At 50.5% G+C, this 23,216-nt stretch overlaps 4 pseudogenes; all 4 read right to left on the bottom strand.

Moving 5' to 3' along the window:
• Positions 1–4,980: 4,980 nt before the first annotated feature.
• Positions 4,981–5,100, bottom strand: LOC130324748 (5S ribosomal RNA; annotated as a pseudogene).
• A 3,549-nt stretch (positions 5,101–8,649) lies between these two features.
• On the bottom strand, positions 8,650–8,769 carry LOC130322873 (5S ribosomal RNA; annotated as a pseudogene).
• Positions 8,770–10,708: 1,939 nt separating this feature from the next.
• LOC130324737 (5S ribosomal RNA) lies at positions 10,709–10,828 on the bottom strand (annotated as a pseudogene).
• Positions 10,829–14,401: 3,573 nt separating this feature from the next.
• On the bottom strand, positions 14,402–14,521 carry LOC130322862 (5S ribosomal RNA; annotated as a pseudogene).
• Positions 14,522–23,216: the final 8,695 nt, after the last annotated feature.

Genomic DNA, 23,216 nt, shown 5'->3' with positions numbered 1-23,216 from the left:
TATTCGCGAATATATGACGAATATTCGTCCATATATTCGCGAATATTCGCGAATTCGAATATGGCCTATGCCGCTCAACACTACTTACCGGGCACTAAGATCTGTACCAGTCTGCGATCTGACGAGAGCAGGCGCGTTCAGCTTAGGATGGCCGTCGACAGCTTCACACCTTGTATACTGTGGATTTAAGCATCAATAAATACTTTTCGGAATCTGAACGGAAGTCGGCAATAGAGCAAAATGTCAACGGCACCCGGGATTTCCAGCCAGTTTCCCATGCCGGTACTTACCGTGCCCTAAGCTAGGTAGCAGTCTGCGATCTGACAAGAGCAGGCACGTTCAGCTTAGGATGGCCGTTGCCAGCTTCTCACCCTTTATACTGTGCATTTAAGCATCAATAAATCCTTTTCGGAATTGGAACGGAAGGCGGCAACAGAGCAAAATGTCAACTGCACCCGGGATTCCCAGCCAGTCTCCCATGCCGGTACTTACCGGGCCCTAAGCTGGGTAGCAGTCTGCGATCTGACGAAAGCAGGCACGTTCAGCTTAGGATGGCCGTTGACAGCTTCCCACTTTGTATACTGTGGATTTAAGCATCAATAAATATTTTTATTAATCGGAGAGGAAGGTGGCAACAGTGCAAAATGTTGATGGCACCTTGGATTGCCAGCCAGTCTCCCATGCCGGTACTTGCCGGGCAGCAGTCTGCGATCTGAGGAGAGCAGGCATGTTCAGCTTAGGATGGCCGTTGACAGCTTTACACCTTGTATACTGTGGATTTAAGCATCAATAAATCCTTTTTGGAATCAGAGCGGAAGGCGGCAACAGAGCAAAATGTCAACTGCACCCGGGATTCCCAGCCAGTCTCCCATGCCGGTACTTACCAGGCCCTAAGCTGGGTAGCAGTTTGCATCTGACGAGAGCAGGCGCGTTCAGCTTAGGATGGCCGTTGACAGCTTCACACCCTTTATACCCTTTATACCCTTTATACCCTTTATACCGTGGATTTAAGCATCAATAAATCTTTTCAGAATCGGAGCGGAAGGCAGCAACAGAGCAAAATGTCAACTGCACCCGGGAATCCCAGCCAGTCTCCCATGCTGGTACTTACCAGGCCCTAAGCTGGGTAGCAGTCTGCGATCTGATGAGAACAGGCGCATTCAGCTTAGGATGGCCATAGACAGCTTCACACCCTGTATACTGTGGATTTAAGCATCAATAAATCCTTTTTGAAATTGGAGCGGAAGGCAGCAACAGAGCAAAATGTTAACGACACCTGGGATTCCCAGCCAGTCTCCCATGCTGCTACCTGCCAGGCCCTAAGCTGGGTAGCAGTCTGCGATCTGACGAGAGCAGGCACGTTCAGCTTAGGATGGCCGTAGACAGTTTCACACCTTGTATACTGTGGATTTAAGCATCAATAAATCCTTTTCGGAATCGGAAGGGAAGGCAGCAACAGAGCAAAATGTCAACTGCACCCGGGATTCCCAGCCAGTGTCCCATGCAGGTACTTACCGGGCCCTAAGATCTGTACCAGTCTGCGATCTGACGAGAGCAGGCGCGTTCAGCTTAGGATGGCCGTCAACAGCTTCACACCTTGTATACTGTGGATTTAAGCATCAATAAATCCTTTTCGGAATCGGAACGGAAGGCGGCAATAGAGCAAAATGTCAACGGCACCCGAGTTTCCCAGCCAGTCTCCCATGCCGGTACTTACCAGGCCCTGAGCTGGGTAGCAGTCTGCGATCTGTCAAGAGCAGGCGCATTCAGCTTAGGATGGCCGTTGACAGCTTCTCACCCTTTATACTGTGCATTTAAGCATCAATAAATCCTTTTCGGAATCGGAACGGAAGGCGGCAACAGAGAAAAATGTCAACTGCACCCGGGATTCCCAGCCAGTCTGCCATGCCGGTACTTAAAGGGCCCTAAGCTGGATAGCAGTCTGCGATCTGACGAGAGCAGGCGCGTTCAGTTTAGGATTGCCGTCGACAGCTTCCCACCTTGTATACTGTGGATTTAAGCATCAATAAATCCTTTTCGGATGTGGCGCGGAAGGCGGCAACAGAGCAAATCTTCAACGGCACCAGGGATTCCCAGCCAGTCTCCCATGCTGGTACTCATCGGGCCCTAAGCTGAGTAGCAAATTGCGATGTGACGAGAGCAGGCGCGTTCAGCTTAGGATAGCCGTTGACAGCTTCATGCCTTGTATACTGTGGATTTAAGCATCAATAAATCCTTTTCGGAATCGGAGCGGAAGGCGGCAACAGAGCAAAATGTCAACTGCACCCGGGATTCCCATCTAGTCTCCCATGCTGGTACTTACCAGACCCTAAGCTGGGTAGCAGTCTGAGATCTGACAAGAGCAGGCGCATTCAGCTTAGGATGGCCGTTGACAGCTTCAAACCATGTATACTGTGGATTTAAGCATCAATGAATCCTTTTCGGAATCAGAGCGGAAGGGGGCAACAGAGCAAAACGTCAACGGCACCCGGAATTCCCAGCCAGTCTCCCATGCCGGTACTTATCTGGCCCAAAGCGGGGTAGCAGTCGGCGATCTGACGAGAGCAGGCGTGTTCAGCTTAGGATGGCCGTTGACAGCTTCACATCCTGTATACTGTCGATTTAAGCATCATAAATCCTTTTAGGAATCGGAGCGGAAGGCGGCAACAGAGAAAAATGTCAGTACTTACCAGGCCCTACGCTGGGTAGCAGTCTGCGACCTGACGAGAGCAGGCCCGTTAAGCTTAGGATGGCCGTTGATAGCTGCACACCCTGAATACCCTGAATACTGTGGATTTACGCATCAATAAATCATTTTCGGAATTGGAGCAGAAGGCGGCAACAGAGCTAAATGCCAACGACACCTGGGATTCCCAGCCAGTCTCCCATGCTGGTACTTACCAGGCCCTAAGCTGAGTAGCAGTCTGTGATCTGACGAGAGCAGGCACGTTCAGCTTAGGATGGCCGTTGACAGCTTCACATCCTGTATACTGTATACTGTATACTGTCGATTTAAGCATCATAAATCCTTTTAGGAATCGGAGCGGAAGGCGGCAACAGAGAAAAATGTCAACTGCACCCGGGATTCCCAGCCAGTCACCCATGCCAGAACTTACCGGGCCCTAAGCTGGGTAGCAGTCTGCGATCTGACGAGAGCAGGCGCGTTAAGTTTAGGATGGCCGTTGATAGCTGCACAGCCTGAATACTGTCGATTTAAGCATCAATAAATCATTTTCTGAATCGGAGCAGAAGGCGGCAACAGAGCAAAATGCCAACGACACCTGGGATTCCCAGCCAGTCTCCCATGCTGGTACTTACCGGGCCCTAAGCTGAGTAGAAGTCTGTGATCTGACGAGAGCAAGCACGTTCAGCTTAGGATGGCCGTTATCAGCATCACACCCTTTATACTGTGGATTAAAGAATCAAAAAATCATTTTCGGAATCGGAGCGGAAAGCGGCAACAGAGCAAAATGTCAACTGCACCCTGGATTCCCAGCTAGTCTCCCATGCTGGTACTTACCAGCCCCTAAGCTGGGTAGCAGTGCAATCTGCCGAAAGCAGGCACGTTCAGTTTTGGATGGTGGTTGACAGCTTCACACCCTTTATACTGTGGATTTAAGCATCAATAAATCCTTTTCAGAATGGGAACGGAAGGCGGCAACAGAGCAAAATGTCAACTGCACCCGGGATTCCCAGCCAGTTTCCCATGCCGGTACTTATCGGGCACTAAGCTGGGTAGCAGTCTGCGATCTGACAAGAGCAGGCGCGTTCAGCTCAGGATGGCCATTGACAGCTTCACGCCTTGTATACTGTGCATTTAAGCATCAATAAATATTTTTAGGAATCGGAAAGGAAGGCGGCAACAGAGCAAAACGTCAATGGCACCTTGGATTGCCAGCCAGTCTCCCATGCCGGTACTTGCCGGGCAGCAGCCTGCGATCTGAGAAGAGCAGTTACGTTCAGCTTAGGATGGCTGTTGACAGCTTCACGCCTTGTATACTGTGGATTTAAGCATCAATAAATCCTTTTCGGAATCGGAACGGAAGGCGGCAACAGAGCAAAATGTCAACTGCACCCGGGATTCCAAGCCAGTCTCCCATGCCGGTACTTACCAGCCCCTAAGTTGGTGGATTTAAGCATCAATAAATCCTTTTCGGAATCGGAGCAAAATGTCAAATGCACCTTGGATTCCCAGCCAGTCTCCCATGCTGGTACTTAACAGCCCCATAAGCTGGGTAGCAGTCTGCAATCTGACGAGAGCAGGCACGTTCAGCTTTTGGATGGCCGTTGACAGCTTCACACCCTTTATACTGTGGATTTAAGCATCAATAAATCCTTTTTGGAATCAGAGCGGAAGGCGGCAACAGAGCAAAATGTCAACTGCACCCGGGATTCCCAGCCAGTCTCCCATGCCGGTACTTACCAGGCCCTAAGCTGGGTAGCAGTTTGCGATCTGACGAGAGCAGGCGCGTTCAGCTTAGGATGGCCGTTGACAGCTTCACACCTTGTATACTGTGGATTTAAACATCAATAAATCCTTTTCGAAATCGGAGCGGAAGGCGGCAACAGAGGAAAATGTCAACGTCACCTGGAATTCCCAGCCAGTCTCCCATGCTGGTACTTACCGGGCCCTAAGCTGGGTAGCAGTCTGTGATCTGACAAAAGCAGGCGCGTTCAGCTTAGGATGGCCGTTGACAGCTTCACGCCTTTTATACTGTGAATTTAATCATCAATAATTCCTTTTCGGAATCGGAACGGAAGGCGGCAACAGAGCAAAATGTCAACGGCACCCGGGATTCCAAGCCAGTGTCCCATGCCGGTACTTACCGGGCCCTAAGATCTGTACCAGTCTGCGATCTGACGAGAGCAGGCGCGTTCAGCTTAGGATGGCCGTCGACAGCTTCACACCTTGTATACTGTGGATTTAAGCATCAATAAATCCTTTTCGGAATCGGAGCAGAAGACGGCAATAGAGCAAAATGTTAACGGCACCCGGAATTCCCAGCCAGTCGCCCAAGCCGGTACTTACCGGGCCTTAAGCTGGGTAGCAGTCTGCGATCTGACGAGAGCAGGTGCGTTCAGCTTAGGATGGCCGTTGACAGCTTCTCCCCTTTTATACTGTGCATTTAAGCATCAATAAATCCTTTTCGGAATCGGAACGGAAGTCAGCAACAGAGAAAAATGTCAATGGCACCTTGGATTGCCAGTCAGTCTCCCATGCCGGTACTTGCCAGGCAGCAGTCTGCGATCTGAGGAGAGCAGGCACGTTCAGCTTAGCATTGCCGTTGACAGCTTAACGCCTTGTATACTGTGGATTTAAGCATCAATAAATTATTTTTGGAATCACAGCGGAAGGCGGCAACAGAGCAAAATGTCAACTGCACCAGGGATTCCCAGCCAGTCTCCCATGCTGGTACTTACCAGGCCCTAAGCTGGGTAGGAGTCTGCGATCTGACTAGAGCAGGCACGTTCAGCTAAGGATGGCCGTTGACAGCTTTTCGACCTTTATACTGTGCATTTAAGCATCAATCAATACTTTTCGGAATCGGAACGGAAGGCGGCAACAGAGCAAAATGTCAACTGCACCCGGGATTCCCAGCCAGTCTCCCATGCCGGTACTTATCGGGCCCTAAGCTGGGTAGCAGTCTGCGATCTGAAGAAAGCAGGCGCGTTCAGCTTAGGATGGCCGTTGACAGCTTCACGCCTTGTATACTGTGGATTTAAGCATCAATAAATATTTTTATTAATCGGAGAGGAAGGCGGCAACAGAGCAAAATGTCAATGGCACCTTGGATTGCGAGCCAGTCTCCCATGCCGGTATTTGCCGGGCAGCAGTCTGCGATCTGAGGAGAGCAGGCACATTCAGCTTAGGATGGCCGTTGACAGCTTCACGCCTTGCATACTGTCGATTTAAGGATCAATAAATCCTTTTTGGAATCAGAGCGGAAGGCGGCAACAGAGCAAAATGTCAACTGCACACAGGATTCCCAGCCAGTCTCCCATGCTGGTACTTACCAGGCCCTAAGCTGGGTAGCAGTCTGTAATCTGACGGGAGCAGGCGCGTTCAGCTTAGGATGGCCGTTGACAGCTTCACACCTTGTATTCTGTGGATTTAAGCATCAATAAATCATTTTCGGAATCGGAGCGGAAGGCGTCAACAGAGCAAAACGTCAACGGGACCCGGGATTCCCAGCCAGTCTCCCATGCTGGTACATACCGGGCCCTAAGCTGAGTAGCAATTTGCGATCTGACGAGAGCAGGCGCGTTCAGCTAAGGATGGCCGTTGACAGCTTCACACCCTTTCTACCCTTTCTACCCTTTCTACCCTTTCTACCCTTTCTACCCTTTCTACCCTTTCTACCCTTTCTACCCTTTCTACTGTGGATTTAAGCATCAATAAATCCTTTTCGGAATCAGAACGGAAGGCGGCAATAGAGCAAAATATCAACTTCACCCGGGATTCCCAGCCAGTCTCCCATGCCGATACTTACCAGCCCCTAAGCTGGGTAGCAGTCTACAATCTGACGAGAGCAGGCACGTTCAGCTTAGGATGGCTGTTGACAGCGTCACACCCTTTATACTGTGCATTTAAGCATCAATCAATCCTTTTCGGAATCGGAACAGAACGGAAGGCGGCAACAGAGCAAAATGTCAACTGCACCAGGGATTCCCAGCCAGTCTCCCATGCCGGTACTTACCGGGCCCTAAGCTGGGTAGCAGTTTGCGATCTGACGAGAGCAGGCACGTTCAGCTTAGGATGGCCGTTGACAGCTTCATGTCTTGTATACTGTGGATTTAAGCATCAATAAATCCTTTTCGGAATCAGAGCGGAAGGCGGCAACAGAGAAAAATTCTACCCTTTCTACCCTTTCTACCCTTTCTACCCTTTCTACCCTTTCTACCCTTTCTACCCTTTCTACCCTTTCTTTCTACTGTGGATTTAAGCATCAATAAATCCTTTTCGGAATCAGAACGGAAGGCGGCAATAGAGCAAAATATCAACTTCACCCGGGATTCCCAGCCAGTCTCCCATGCCGATATTTACCAGCCCCTAAGCTGGGTAGCAGTCTACAATCTGACGAGAGCAGGCACGTTCAGCTTAGGATGGCTGTTGACAGCGTCACACCCTTTATACTGTGCATTTAAGCATCAATCAATCCTTTTCGGAATCGGAACAGAACGGAAGGCGGCAACAGAGCAAAATGTCAACTGCACCCGGGATTCCCAGCCAGTCTCCCATGCCGGTACTTACCGGGCCCTAAGCTGGGTAGCAGTTTGCGATCTGACGAGAGCAGGCACGTTCAGCTTAGGATGGCCGTTGACAGCTTCATGGCTTGTATACTGTGGATTTAAGCATCAATAAATCCTTTTCGGAATCAGAGCGGAAGGCGGCAACAGAGAAAAATGTCAACGACACTTGGGATTCCCAGCCAGTCTCCCATGCTGGTACTTACCGGGCCGTAAGCTTGGTAGCAGTCTGCGATCTGACGAGAGCAGGTGTGTCCAGCTTAGGATGGCCGTCGACAGCTTCACACCTTGTATACTGTGGATTTAAGCATCAATAAATCCTTTTCGGAATCGGAGCGGAAGGCGGCAATAGAGCAAAATGTCAACGGCACCCGGGATTCCCAGCCAGTCTCCCATGCCGGTACTCACCGGACCCTAAGCTGGGTAGCAGTCTGCGATCTGACAAGAGCAGGCGCGTTCTGCTTAGGATGGCCATTGACAGCTTCTTGCCCTTTATACTGTGCATTTAAGCATCAATCAATCCTTTTCGGAATCGGAACGGAAGGCGGCAACAGAGCAAAATGTCAACTGCACCCGGGATTCCCAGCCAGTCTCCCATGCCAGTAGTTACCGGGCCCTAAGCTGGGTAGCAGCCTGCGATCTGACGAGAGCAGGCGCGTTCAGCTTAGGATGGCCGTTGATAGCTTCACGCCTTGTATACTGTGGATTTAAGCATCAATAAATATTTTTATTAATCGGAAAGGAAGGCGGCAACAGAGCAAAATGTCAATGGCACCTTGGATTGCCAGCCAGTCTCCCATGCCGGTACTTGCCGGGCAGCAGTCTGCAATCTGAGGAAAGCAGGCACGTTCAGCTTAGGATGGCCGTTGACAGCTTCACACCTTGTATACTGTGGATTTAAGCATCAATAAATCTTTTTCGAAATCGGAACGGAAGGCGGCAACAGAGCAAAATGTAAACTGCACCCGGGTTTCCCAGGCAGTCTCCCATGCTGGTACTTACCGGGACCTAAGCTGGGTAGCAGTCGGCAATCTGACGAGAGCAGGCGCGTTCAGCTTAGGACGGCCGTTCACAGCTTCACAGCTTCACAGCTTCACAGCTTCACAGCTTCACAGCTTCACAGCTTCACAGCTTCACACCCTTTATTATGTGGATTTAAGCATCAATAAATCCTTTTAGGTATCGGAGAAGAAGGCAGCAACAGAGCAAAATGTCAACGGCACCCTGGATTCCCAGCCAGTCTCCCATGCCAGTATTTGCCAGGCAGCAGTCTGCGATCTGAGGAGAGCAGGCACGTTCAGCTTAGGATGGCCGTTGACAGCTTCACGCCTTGTATACTGTGGATTTAAGCATCAATAAATCCTTTTTGGAATAAGAGCGGAAGGCCGCAACAGAGCAAAATGTCAACTGCACCCGGGATTCCCAGCCAGTCTCCCATGCTGGTACTTACCAGGCCCTAAGCTGGGTAGCAGTCTGCGATCTGACGAGAGCAGGTGCATTCAGCTTAGGATGGCCGTTGACAGCTTCAAACCATGTATACTGTGGATTTAAGCATCAATGAATCCTTTTCGGAATCAGAGCGGAAGGCGGCAACAGAGCAAAATGTCAACGACACCTGGAATTCCCAGCCAGTCTCCCACGCTGGTACTTACCGGGCCCTAAGCTGAGTAGCAGTCTGCGATCTGACAAGAGCAGGCACGTTCAGCTTAGGATGGCCGTTAACAGCATCACACCCTTTATACTGTGGATTAAAGCATCAAAAAATCCTTTTCAAAATCGGAGCGGAAAGCGGTAACAGAGCAAAATGTCAACTGCACCCTGGACTCCCAGCCAGTCACCCATGCCAGTACTTATCGGGCCCTAAGCTTGGTAGCAGTCTGCGATCTGACGAGAGCAGGTGTGTCCAGCTTAGGATGGCCGTCAACAGCTTCACACCTTGTATACTGTGGATTTAAGCATCAATAAATCCTTTTCGGAATCGGAGCGAAAGGCGGCAACAGAGCAAAATGTCAACGGCACCCGGGATTCCAAGCCAGTCTCCCTTGTCGGTACTTAACGGGCCCTAAGCTTGGCAGCGGTCAGCGATCTGCCGAGAGCAGGCGCATTCAGCTTAGGATGGCCGTTCACAGCTTCTCACCCTTTATACTGTGGATTTAAGCATCAAAAAATCCTTTTCGGAATCGAAGCGGAAACAGAGCAAAATGTCAAATGCACCCTGGATTCCCAGCCAGTCTCCCATGCTGATACTTACCAGCCCCTAAGCTGGGTAGCAGTCTGCAATCTGACGAGAGCAGGCGAGTTCAGCTTAGGATGGCCGTTGACAGCTTCAACCCCTGTATACTGTGGATTTATACATCAATAAATCCTTTTAGGAATCAGAGCGGAAGGCAGCAACAGAGCAAAATGTAAACGGCACCTGTGATTCCCAGCCAGTCTCCCATGCCGGGCAGCAGTCTGCGATCTGACGAGAGCAGGCGCGTTCAGCTTAGGATGGCCGTTGACAGCTTTACACCCTTTATACTGTGCATTTAAGCATCAATAAATCCTTTTCGGAATCGGAACGGAAGGCGGCAACAGAGTAAAATGTCAACGGCACCCGGGATTCCCAGCCAGTGTCCCATGCCGGTACTTACCGGCCCCTAAGATCTGTACCAGTCTGCGATCTGACGAGAGCAGGCGCGTACAGCTTAGGATGGCCGTCGACAGCTTTACGCCTTGTATACTGTGGATTTAAGCATCAATAAATATTTTTATTAATCGGAGAGGAAGGCGGCAACAGAGCAAAATGTCAATGGCACCTTGGATTGCCAGCCAGTCTCCCATGCCTGTACCTGCCAGGCAGCAGTCTGCGATCTGAGGAGAGCAGGCACGTTAAGCTCAGGATGGCCGTTGACAGCTTCACGCCTTTTAGACTGTGGATTTAGCCGCGGGTCCCGGACGTTAATTAGCGCCGGGACCGACGCGATATGATGCGGGATCGCGGCGCGATCCCGCTTCTTATCGCGGGAGCCGGCGCAGGACGTAAATATACGTCCTGCGTCGTTAAGGGGTTAAAATGTCAACTGCATCCGGGATTCCCAGCCAGTCTCCCATGCTGGTACTTAGCAGGCCCTAAGCTGGGTAGCTGACTGCGATCTGATGGGAGCAGGCACGTACAGCTTAGGATGGCCGTTGACGGCTTCACGCCTTTTATACTGTGAATTTAATCATCAATAATTCCTTTTCGGAATCGGAACGGAAGGCGGCAACAGAGCAAAATGTCAACGGCACCCGGGATTCCAAGCCAGTGTCCCATGCCGGTACTTACCGGGCCCTAAGATCTGTACCAGTCTGCGATCTGACGAGAGCAGGCGCGTTCAGCTTAGGATGGCCGTCGACAGCTTCACACCTTGTATACTGTGGATTTAAGCATCAATAAATCCTTTTCGGAATCGGAGCAGAAGACGGCAATAGAGCAAAATGTTAACGGCACCCGGAATTCCCAGCCAGTCGCCCAAGCCGGTACTTACCGGGCCTTAAGCTGGGTAGCAGTCTGCGATCTGACGAGAGCAGGTGCGTTCAGCTTAGGATGGCCGTTGACAGCTTCTCCCCTTTTATACTGTGCATTTAAGCATCAATAAATCCTTTTCGGAATCGGAACGGAAGTCAGCAACAGAGAAAAATGTCAATGGCACCTTGGATTGCCAGTCAGTCTCCCATGCCGGTACTTGCCAGGCAGCAGTCTGCGATCTGAGGAGAGCAGGCACGTTCAGCTTAGCATTGCCGTTGACAGCTTAACGCCTTGTATACTGTGGATTTAAGCATCAATAAATTATTTTTGGAATCACAGCGGAAGGCGGCAACAGAGCAAAATGTCAACTGCACCAGGGATTCCCAGCCAGTCTCCCATGCTGGTACTTACCAGGCCCTAAGCTGGGTAGGAGTCTGCGATCTGACTAGAGCAGGCACGTTCAGCTAAGGATGGCCGTTGACAGCTTTTCGACCTTTATACTGTGCATTTAAGCATCAATCAATACTTTTCGGAATCGGAACGGAAGGCGGCAACAGAGCAAAATGTCAACTGCACCCGGGATTCCCAGCCAGTCTCCCATGCCGGTACTTATCGGGCCCTAAGCTGGGTAGCAGTCTGCGATCTGAAGAAAGCAGGCGCGTTCAGCTTAGGATGGCCGTTGACAGCTTCACGCCTTGTATACTGTGGATTTAAGCATCAATAAATATTTTTATTAATCGGAGAGGAAGGCGGCAACAGAGCAAAATGTCAATGGCACCTTGGATTGCGAGCCAGTCTCCCATGCCGGTATTTGCCGGGCAGCAGTCTGCGATCTGAGGAGAGCAGGCACATTCAGCTTAGGATGGCCGTTGACAGCTTCACGCCTTGCATACTGTCGATTTAAGGATCAATAAATCCTTTTTGGAATCAGAGCGGAAGGCGGCAACAGAGCAAAATGTCAACTGCACACAGGATTCCCAGCCAGTCTCCCATGCTGGTACTTACCAGGCCCTAAGCTGGGTAGCAGTCTGTAATCTGACGGGAGCAGGCGCGTTCAGCTTAGGATGGCCGTTGACAGCTTCACACCTTGTATTCTGTGGATTTAAGCATCAATAAATCATTTTCGGAATCGGAGCGGAAGGCGTCAACAGAGCAAAACGTCAACGGGACCCGGGATTCCCAGCCAGTCTCCCATGCTGGTACATACCGGGCCCTAAGCTGAGTAGCAATTTGCGATCTGACGAGAGCAGGCGCGTTCAGCTTAGGATGGCCGTTGACAGCTTCACACCCTTTCTACCCTTTCTACCCTTTCTACCCTTTCTACCCTTTCTACCCTTTCTACTGTGGATTTAAGCATCAATAAATCCTTTTCGGAATCAGAACGGAAGGCGGCAATAGAGCAAAATATCAACTTCACCCGGGATTCCCAGCCAGTCTCCCATGCCGATACTTACCAGCCCCTAAGCTGGGTAGCAGTCTACAATCTGACGAGAGCAGGCACGTTCAGCTTAGGATGGCTGTTGACAGCGTCACACCCTTTATACTGTGCATTTAAGCATCAATCAATCCTTTTCGGAATCGGAACAGAACGGAAGGCGGCAACAGAGCAAAATGTCAACTGCACCAGGGATTCCCAGCCAGTCTCCCATGCCGGTACTTACCGGGCCCTAAGCTGGGTAGCAGTTTGCGATCTGACGAGAGCAGGCACGTTCAGCTTAGGATGGCCGTTGACAGCTTCATGTCTTGTATACTGTGGATTTAAGCATCAATAAATCCTTTTCGGAATCAGAGCGGAAGGCGGCAACAGAGAAAAATTCTACCCTTTCTACCCTTTCTACCCTTTCTACCCTTTCTACCCTTTCTACCCTTTCTACCCTTTCTACCCTTTCTACCCTTTCTACCCTTTCTACCCTTTCTACCCTTTCTACCCTTTCTACCCTTTCTACCCTTTCTACTGTGGATTTAAGCATCAATAAATCCTTTTCGGAATCAGAACGGAAGGCGGCAATAGAGCAAAATATCAACTTCACCCGGGATTCCCAGCCAGTCTCCCATGCCGATATTTACCAGCCCCTAAGCTGGGTAGCAGTCTACAATCTGACGAGAGCAGGCACGTTCAGCTTAGGATGGCTGTTGACAGCGTCACACCCTTTATACTGTGCATTTAAGCATCAATCAATCCTTTTCGGAATCGGAACAGAACGGAAGGCGGCAACAGAGCAAAATGTCAACTGCACCCGGGATTCCCAGCCAGTCTCCCATGCCGGTACTTACCGGGCCCTAAGCTGGGTAGCAGTTTGCGATCTGACGAGAGCAGGCACGTTCAGCTTAGGATGGCCGTTGACAGCTTCATGGCTTGTATACTGTGGATTTAAGCATCAATAAATCCTTTTCGGAATCAGAGCGGAAGGCGGCAACAGAGAAAAATGTCAACGACACTTGGGATTCCCAGCCAGTCTCCCATGCTGGTACTTACCGGGCCGTAAGCTTGGTAGCAGTCTGCGATCTGACGAGAGCAGGTGTGTCCAGCTTAGGATGGCCGTCGACAGCTTCACACCTTGTATACTGTGGATTTAAGCATCAATAAATCCTTTTCGGAATCGGAGCGGAAGGCGGCAATAGAGCAAAATGTCAACGGCACCCGGGATTCCCAGCCAGTCTCCCATGCCGGTACTCACCGGACCCTAAGCTGGGTAGCAGTCTGCGATCTGACAAGAGCAGGCGCGTTCTGCTTAGGATGGCCATTGACAGCTTCTTGCCCTTTATACTGTGCATTTAAGCATCAATCAATCCTTTTCGGAATCGGAACGGAAGGCGGCAACAGAGCAAAATGTCAACTGCACCCGGGATTCCCAGCCAGTCTCCCATGCCAGTAGTTACCGGGCCCTAAGCTGGGTAGCAGCCTGCGATCTGACGAGAGCAGGCGCGTTCAGCTTAGGATGGCCGTTGATAGCTTCACGCCTTGTATACTGTGGATTTAAGCATCAATAAATATTTTTATTAATCGGAAAGGAAGGCGGCAACAGAGCAAAATGTCAATGGCACCTTGGATTGCCAGCCAGTCTCCCATGCCGGTACTTGCCGGGCAGCAGTCTGCAATCTGAGGAAAGCAGGCACGTTCAGCTTAGGATGGCCGTTGACAGCTTCACACCTTGTATACTGTGGATTTAAGCATCAATAAATCTTTTTCGAAATCGGAACGGAAGGCGGCAACAGAGCAAAATGTAAACTGCACCCGGGTTTCCCAGGCAGTCTCCCATGCTGGTACTTACCGGGACCTAAGCTGGGTAGCAGTCGGCAATCTGACGAGAGCAGGCGCGTTCAGCTTAGGACGGCCGTTCACAGCTTCACAGCTTCACAGCTTCACAGCTTCACAGCTTCACAGCTTCACAGCTTCACACCCTTTATTATGTGGATTTAAGCATCAATAAATCCTTTTAGGTATCGGAGAAGAAGGCAGCAACAGAGCAAAATGTCAACGGCACCCTGGATTCCCAGCCAGTCTCCCATGCCAGTATTTGCCAGGCAGCAGTCTGCGATCTGAGGAGAGCAGGCACGTTAAGCTCAGGATGGCCGTTGACAGCTTCACGCCTTGTATACTGTGGATTTAAGCATCAATAAATCCTTTTTGGAATAAGAGCGGAAGGCCGCAACAGAGCAAAATGTCAACTGCACCCGGGATTCCCAGCCAGTCTCCCATGCTGGTACTTACCAGGCCCTAAGCTGGGTAGCAGTCTGCGATCTGACGAGAGCAGGTGCATTCAGCTTAGGATGGCCGTTGACAGCTTCAAACCATGTATACTGTGGATTTAAGCATCAATGAATCCTTTTCGGAATCAGAGCGGAAGGCGGCAACAGAGCAAAATGTCAACGACACCTGGAATTCCCAGCCAGTCTCCCACGCTGGTACTTACCGGGCCCTAAGCTGAGTAGCAGTCTGCGATCTGACAAGAGCAGGCACGTTCAGCTTAGGATGGCCGTTAACAGCATCACACCCTTTATACTGTGGATTAAAGCATCAAAAAATCCTTTTCAAAATCGGAGCGGAAAGCGGTAACAGAGCAAAATGTCAACTGCACCCTGGACTCCCAGCCAGTCACCCATGCCAGTACTTATCGGGCCCTAAGCTTGGTAGCAGTCTGCGATCTGACGAGAGCAGGTGTGTCCAGCTTAGGATGGCCGTCAACAGCTTCACACCTTGTATACTGTGGATTTAAGCATCAATAAATCCTTTTCGGAATCGGAGCGAAAGGCGGCAACAGAGCAAAATGTCAACGGCACCCGGGATTCCAAGCCAGTCTCCCTTGTCGGTACTTAACGGGCCCTAAGCTTGGCAGCGGTCAGCGATCTGCCGAGAGCAGGCGCATTCAGCTTAGGATGGCCGTTCACAGCTTCTCACCCTTTATACTGTGGATTTAAGCATCAAAAAATCCTTTTCGGAATCGAAGCGGAAACAGAGCAAAATGTCAAATGCACCCTGGATTCCCAGCCAGTCTCCCATGCTGATACTTACCAGCCCCTAAGCTGGGTAGCAGTCTGCAATCTGACGAGAGCAGGCGAGTTCAGCTTAGGATGGCCGTTGACAGCTTCAACCCCTGTATACTGTGGATTTATACATCAATAAATCCTTTTAGGAATCAGAGCGGAAGGCAGCAACAGAGCAAAATGTAAACGGCACCTGTGATTCCCAGCCAGTCTCCCATGCCGGGCAGCAGTCTGCGATCTGACGAGAGCAGGCGCGTTCAGCTTAGGATGGCCGTTGACAGCTTTACACCCTTTATACTGTGCATTTAAGCATCAATAAATCCTTTTCGGAATCGGAACGGAAGGCGGCAACAGAGTAAAATGTCAACGGCACCCGGGATTCCCAGCCAGTGTCCCATGCCGGTACTTACCGGCCCCTAAGATCTGTACCAGTCTGCGATCTGACGAGAGCAGGCGCGTACAGCTTAGGATGGCCGTCGACAGCTTTACGCCTTGTATACTGTGGATTTAAGCATCAATAAATATTTTTATTAATCGGAGAGGAAGGCGGCAACAGAGCAAAATGTCAATGGCACCTTGGATTGCCAGCCAGTCTCCCATGCCTGTACCTGCCAGGCAGCAGTCTGCGATCTGAGGAGAGCAGGCACGTTAAGCTCAGGATGGCCGTTGACAGCTTCACGCCTTTTAGACTGTGGATTTAGCCGCGGGTCCCGGACGTTAATTAGCGCCGGGACCGACGCGATATGATGCGGGATCGCGGCGCGATCCCGCTTCTTATCGCGGGAGCCGGCGCAGGACGTAAATATACGTCCTGCGTCGTTAAGGGGTTAAAATGTCAACTGCATCCGGGATTCCCAGCCAGTCTCCCATGCTGGTACTTAGCAGGCCCTAAGCTGGGTAGCTGACTGCGATCTGATGGGAGCAGGCACGTACAGCTTAGGATGGCCGTTGACGGCTTCACACCTTGTATACTGTGGATTTAAGCATCAATAAATCCTTTTCGGAATCGGAGCAGAAACAGAGCAAAATGTCAACTGCACCCGGGATTCCAAGCTAGTCTCCCATGCTGGTTTTACCGGGCCCTAAGCTGAGTAGCAATTTGCGATCTGACTAGTGCAGGCGCGTTCAGCTTAGGATGGCCGTTGACAGCTTCATGCCTTTATCGGAATCAAAATGGAAGGCGGCAACAGAGCAAAATGTAAACGGCACCTGGGATTCCCAGCCAGTCTCCAATTCCGGGCAGCACTCTGCGATCTGACGAGAGCAGGCGCGTTCAGCTTAGGATGGCCGTTGACAGCTTCACACCCTTTATACTGTGGATTTAAGCATAAATAAATTATTTTCGGAATTTGAGCGGAAGGCAGCAACAGAGCAAAATGTCAACGGCACCTGGGATTCCCAGCCAGTCTCCTATGCTGGTACTTACCGGGCACTAAGCTGGATAGCAGTTTGCAATCTGACGAGAGCAGGCACGTTCAGCTTAGGATGGCCGTTGACAACTTCACACCCTTTACACGCTTTTTACACCCTTTACACCCTTTACACCCTTTACACCGTGAATTTAAGCATCAATAAATCTTTTTCGAAATCGGAACGGCTGCAACAGAGAAAAATTTCAACTGCACCCGGGATTCCCAGCCAGTCTCCCATGCCGGTACTTACCAGGCCCTAAGATGGGTAGCAGTCTGCAAACTGACAAGAGCAGGCACGTTCAGCTTAGGATGGCCGTTGACAGCTTCAAACCCTGTATATTGTGGATTTAAGCATCAATAAATCCTTTTCGGAATCGGAGCGGAAGGCGGCAACAGAGCAAAATGTCAACTGCACCCGTGATTCCAAGCCAGTCTCCCATGCTGGTACTTACCAGGCCCTAAGCTGGGTAGCAGTCTGCGATCTGACGGGAGCAGGCGCGTTCAGCTTAGGATGGCTGTTGACAGCTTCACACCTTGTATACTGTGGATTTAAGCATCAATAAATCATTTTCGGAATCGGAGCTGAAGGCGTCAACAGAGCAAAATGTCAACAGCACCCAGGATTCGCAGCCAGTCTCCCATGCTGGTACTTACCGGGCCCTAAGTTGAGTAGCAATTTGCGATCTGAGGAGAGCAGGCACGTTCAGCTTAGGATGGCTGTTGACAGCTACACGCCTTGTATACTGTCGATTTAAGCATCATAAATCCTTTTAGGAATTGGAGTGGAAGGTGGAAACAGAGCAAAATGTCAATGGCACCTTGGATTCCCAGCCAGTCTTCCATGCCGGTACTTACCGGGTCCAAAGCGGGGTAGCAGTCAGCGATCTGACGAAAGCAGGCGCGTTCAGCTTAGGATGTCCGTTGACAGCTCCACACCCTGTATACTGTCGATTTAAGCATCATAAATCCTTTTAGGAATTGGAGCAGAAGGTGGAAACAGAGCAAAATGTCAATGGCACCTTGGATTGCCAGCCAGTCACCCATGCCGGGTAGCAGTCTGCGATCTGACGAGAGCAGGCGCGTTCAGCTTAGGATGGCCGTTGACAGCTTCACACCCTGTATACTGTCGATTTAAGCATCATAAATCCTTTTCGGAATCGGAACAGAAGGCGGCAACAGAGCAAAATGTCAACTGCACCTGTGATTCCCAGCCAGTCTCCCATGCCGGTATTTACCGGGCCCTAAGCTGGGTAGCAGTCTGCGATCTGACGAGAGCAGGCACGTTCAGCTTAGGATGGCCGTTGACAGCTTCATGCCTTGTATACTATGGATTTAAGCATCAATAAATATTTTTATTAATCGGAGAGGAAGGCGGCAACAGAGCAAAATGTCAATGGCACCTTGGATTCATAGCCAGTCTCCCATGCTGGTACTTGCCGGGCAGCAGTCTGCGATCTGAGGAGAGCAGGCACGTTCAGCTTAGGATGGCCGTTGACAGCTTCACGCCTTGTATATCGTGGATTTAAGCATCAATAAATCCTTTTCGGAATCGGAGCGGAAGGCGGCAACAGAGCAAAACATCAACGGCACCCGGGATTCCCAGCCAGTCTCCCATGCTGGTACTTACCGGGCCCAAAGCTGGTAGCAGTCTGCGATCTGACAAGATTAGGCGCATTCAGCTTAGGATGGCCGTTCACAGCTTCTCACCCTTTATACTGTGGATTTAAGCATCAAAAAATCCTTTTCGAAATTGGAGCGGAAATAGAGCAAAACGTCAAATGCATCCTGGATTCCCAGCCAGTCTCCCATACCAGTACTTACCGGGCCCTAAGCTGGGTAGCAGTCTGCGATCTGACGAGAGCAGGCGCGCTCAGCTTAGGATGGCCGTTGACAGATTCACGCCTTGTATACTGTGGATTTAAGCATCAATAAATATTTTTATTAATTGGAGAGGAAGGCGGCAACAGAGCAAAGTGTCAATGGCACCTTGGATTGCCAGCCAATCTCCCATGCCGGTTCTTGCCGGGCAGCAGTCTGTGATCTGAGGAGAGCAGGCACGTTCAGCTTAGGATGGCCGTTGACAGCTTCACGCCTTGTATACTGTGGATTTAAGCATCAATAAATTCTTTTTGGAATCAGAGCGGAAGGCGGCAACAGAGCAAAATGTCAACTGCACCCGGGATTCCCAGCCAGTCTCCCATGCCAGTACTTACCAGGCCCTAACCTGGGTAGCAGTCTGCGATCTGACGAGAGCAGGCACGTTCAGCTTAGGATGGCCGTTGATAGCTTCACACCCTGTATACTGTGGATTTAAGCATCAATAAATCATTTTCGGAATCGGAGCAGAAACAGAGCAAAATGTCAACTGCACCCGGGATTCGCAGCCAGTCTCCCATGCTGGTACTGACCAGGCACTAAGCTAGGATGGCCGAAGCCATCTTCACACCCTGAATAATGTGGATTTAAGCATCAATAAATCCTTTTCGGAATGGGAGCGGAAGGCGGCAACAGAGCAAAATGTCAACGACATCTGGTATTCCCAGTCAGTCTCCCATGCTGGTACCTATCGGGCCCTAAGCTGGGTAGCAGTCTGCAATCTGACGAGAGCAGGCACGTTCAGCTTAGGATGGCCGTTGACAGCTTCATGCCCTTTATACTGTGCATTTAAGCATCAATTAATCCTTTTCCGAATCGGAACGGAAGGCGACAACAGAGCAAAATGTCAATGACACCTGGGATTCCCAGCCAGTCTGCCATGCTGGTACCTATCGGGCCCTAAGCTGGGTAGCAGTCTGCAATCTGACGAGAGCAGGCACGTTCAGCTTAGGATGGCCGTTGACAGCTTCATGCCTTGTATACTGTGGATTTAAGCATCAATAAATCCTTTTCGGAATCGGAGCAGAAACAGAGCAAAATGTCAACTGCACCCGGGTTTCCCAGCCAGTCTCCCATGCTGGTACTTACCAGGCCCTAAACTGGGTAGAAGTCTGCAATCTGACGAGAACAGGCACGTTCAGATTAGGATGGCCTTTGACAGCTGCTCTACCTGTATATTGTGGATTTTAGTATCCTGTATCCTGTATCGTGTGAATTTAAGCATCAATAAGTAATTTTCGGAATCGGAGCGGAAGGCGGCAACAGAGCAAAATGTCAACGACACCTAGGATTGCCAGCCAGTCTCCCATGCTGGTAATTACCGGGCCCTAAGCTGGGTAGCAGTCTGTGATCTGACGAGAGCAGGCAGGTTAAGCTTAGGATGGCCGTTGACAGCTTCACGCCCTTTATACTGTGCATGTAAGCATCAATAAATCCTTTTCGGTATCGGAACGGAAGGCGGCAACAAAGCAAAATGTCAACGTCACCCGGGAATCCCAGCCAGTGTCCCATGCCGGTACTTACCGGGCCCTAAGATCTGTACCAGTCTGCGATTTGACGAGACCAGGCGCGTTCAGCTTAGGATGGCCGTCGACAGCTTCACACTTTGTATACTGTGGATTTAAGCATCAATAAACCCTTTTCGGAAGGCGGCAACAGAGCAAAATGTCAACTGCACCCGGGATTCCCAGCCAGTCTCCCATGCCGGTACTTACCAGGCCCTAAGCTGTGTAGCAGTCTGCAAACTGACGAGAGCAGGCACGTTCAGCTTAGGATGGCTGTTGACAACTTCACACCCTTTATACTGTGGATTTAAGCATCAATAAATCTTTTTCGAAATCGGAACGGAAGGCGGCAACAGAGCAAAATGTCAACTGCACCCGGGTTTCTCAGCCAGTCTCCCATGCTGGTACTTACTGGGCCCTAAGCTGGGTAGCAGTCGGCAATCTGACGAGCGCAGGCGCGTTCAGCTTAGGATGGCCGTTCACAGCTTCACAGCTTCACAGCTTCACAGCTTCACACTTTTTATACTGTGGATTTAAGCATCAATAAATCCTTTTTGGAATCAGAGCGGAAGGCGGCAACAGAGCAAAATGTCAACTGCACCCGAGATTCCCAGACAGTCTCCCATGCCAGTACTTATCAGGCACTAAGCTGGGTAGCAGTCGGCAATCTGACGAGCGCAGGCGCGTTCAGCTTAGGATGGCCGTTCACAGCTTCACAGCTTCACACTATTTATACTGTGGATTTAAGCATCAATAAATCCTTTTAGATATCGGAGCGGAAGGCAGCAACAGAGCAAAATGTCAACGGCACCCGGGATTCCCAGCAAGTCTCCCATGCCAGTATTTGCCGCGCAGCAGTCTTCGATCTGAGGAGAGCAGGCGCGTTCAGCTTAGAATGGCCGTTGACAGCTTCACGCCTTGTATACTGTGCATTTAAGCATCAATAAATATTTTTAGGAATCGGAGAGGAAGGCGGCAACAGAGCAAAATGTCAATGGCACCTTGGATTGCCAGCCAGTCTACCATGCCGGTACTTGCCGGGCAGCGGTCTGTGATCTGAGAAGAGCAGGTACGTTCAGCTTAGGATGGCTGTTGACAGCTTCACGCCTTGCATTCTGTGGATTTAAGCATCAATAAATCCTTTTCGGAATCGGAACGAAAGTCGGCAACAGAGCAAAATGTCAACTGCACCAGGGATTCCCAGCCAGTCACCCACGCCGGTACTTACCAGCCCCTAAGCTGAGTAGCAGACTGCAATCTGACGAGAGCAGGCGCGTTCAGCTTAGGATGGATGTTGACAGCTTCACGCCCTGTATACTGTGGATTTAAGCATCAATAAATCTTTTCAGAATCGGAGCGGAAGGCAGCAACAGAGTAAAATGTCAACTGCACCAGGGATTCCCAGCCAGTCTCCCATGATGGTACTTACCAGGCCCTAAGCTGGGTAGCAGTTTGCGATCTGACGAGAGCAGGAACGTTCAGCTTAGGATGGCCATTGACAGCTTCATGCCTTTTATACTGTGGATTTAAGCATCAATAAATCCTTTTCGGAATCGGAGCAGAAACAAAGCAAAATGTCAACTGCACCCTGGATTCCCAGCCAGTCTCCCATGCTGGTACTTACCAGGCCCTGAGCTGGGTAGCAGTCTGCGATCTGACGAGAACAGGCGCATGCAGCTTAGGATGGCCGTCAACAGCTTCACACCCTTTATACTGTGGATTTAAGCATCAAAAAATCCTTTTCGGAATCGAAGCAGAAACAGAGCAAAATGTCTAATGCACCCTGGATTCCCAGCCAGTCTCCCATGCTGGAACTTACCAGCCCTAAGCTGGGTAGCAGTCTGCAATCTAACGAGAGCAGGCTCGTTCAGCTTGGGATGGCCGTTGACAGCTTCACACCCTTTATACTGTGGATTTAAGCATCAATAAATCCTTTTCGGAATCGGAGCGGAAGGCGGCAACAGAGCAAAATGTCAACGGCACCCGGGATTCCAAGCCAGTCTCCCATGCCGGTACTAACCGGGCCCTAAGCTGGGTAGCAGTTTGCGATTTGACCAGAGCAAGCGCGTTCAGCTTAGGATGGCCGTTGAAGCTTCTTGCCCTTTATACTGTGCATTTAAGCATCAATAAATCCTTTTCGGAATCGGAACGGAAGGCGGCAACAGAGCAAAATGTCAACTGCACCCGGGATTCCCAGCCAGTCTCCCATGCCTGTACTTACCAGGCCCTAAGCTGGGTAGCAGTCTGCAAACTGCCGAGAGCAGGCACGATCAGCTTAGGATGGCCGTTGACAGCTTCACACCCTGTATACTGTGGATTTAAGTATCAATAAATCCTTTTTGGAATCAGAGCGGAAGGCGGCAACAGAGCAAAATGTCAACTGCACCCGGGATTCCCAGCCAGTCACCCATGCCGGTACTTACCAGGCCCTAAGGTGAGTAGCAATATGCGATCTGACGAGAGCAGGTACGTCCAGCTTAGGATGGCCGTTGACAGCTTCACACCCTTTATACCCTTTATACCCTTTATACCATGGATTTAAGCATCAATAAATCCTTTTCGGAATCAGAGCAGAATGTCAACTGCACCCGGGATTCCCAGCCAGTCTCCCATGCTGGTACTTACCAGGCCCTAAGCTGGGTAGCGGTCTGCAATCTGACGGGAGCAGGCGCCTTCAGCTTAGGATGGCCGTTGACAGCTTCACACCCTGTATACTGTGGATTTAAGCATCAATAAATCCTTTTCGGATTCGGAGCAGAAGGCGGCAACAGAGCAAAATGTCAACGACACCTGGGATTCCCAGCCAGTGTCCCATGCCGGTACTTACCGGACCCTAAGATCTGTACCAGTCTGCGATCTGACGAGAGCAGGCGCGTACAGCTTAGGATGGCCGTCGACAGCTTTACACCTTGTATACTGCGGATTTAAGCATCAATAAATATTTTTATTAATCGGAGAGGAAGGCGGCAACAGAGCAAAATGTCAATGGCACCTTGGATTGCCAGCCAGTCTCCCATGCCGGTACTTGCCAGGCAGCAGTCTGCGATCTGAGGAGAGCAGGTACGTTCAGCTTAGGATGGCTGTTGACAGCATCACACCCTGTATATTGTGGATTTAAGCATCAATAAATCATTTTCGGAATCGGAGCGGAAGGCGTTAACAGAGCAAAACGTCAACGGCACCCGGGATTCCCAGCCAGTA

The sequence above is a fragment of the Hyla sarda genome, chromosome 1 (assembly GCF_029499605.1).
Source record: "Hyla sarda isolate aHylSar1 chromosome 1, aHylSar1.hap1, whole genome shotgun sequence".
Taxonomy (NCBI): Eukaryota; Metazoa; Chordata; class Amphibia; order Anura; family Hylidae; genus Hyla; species Hyla sarda.
Note: the sequence above shows the minus strand (reverse complement) of the source record. Positions and strands in the feature narration are given on the sequence as shown.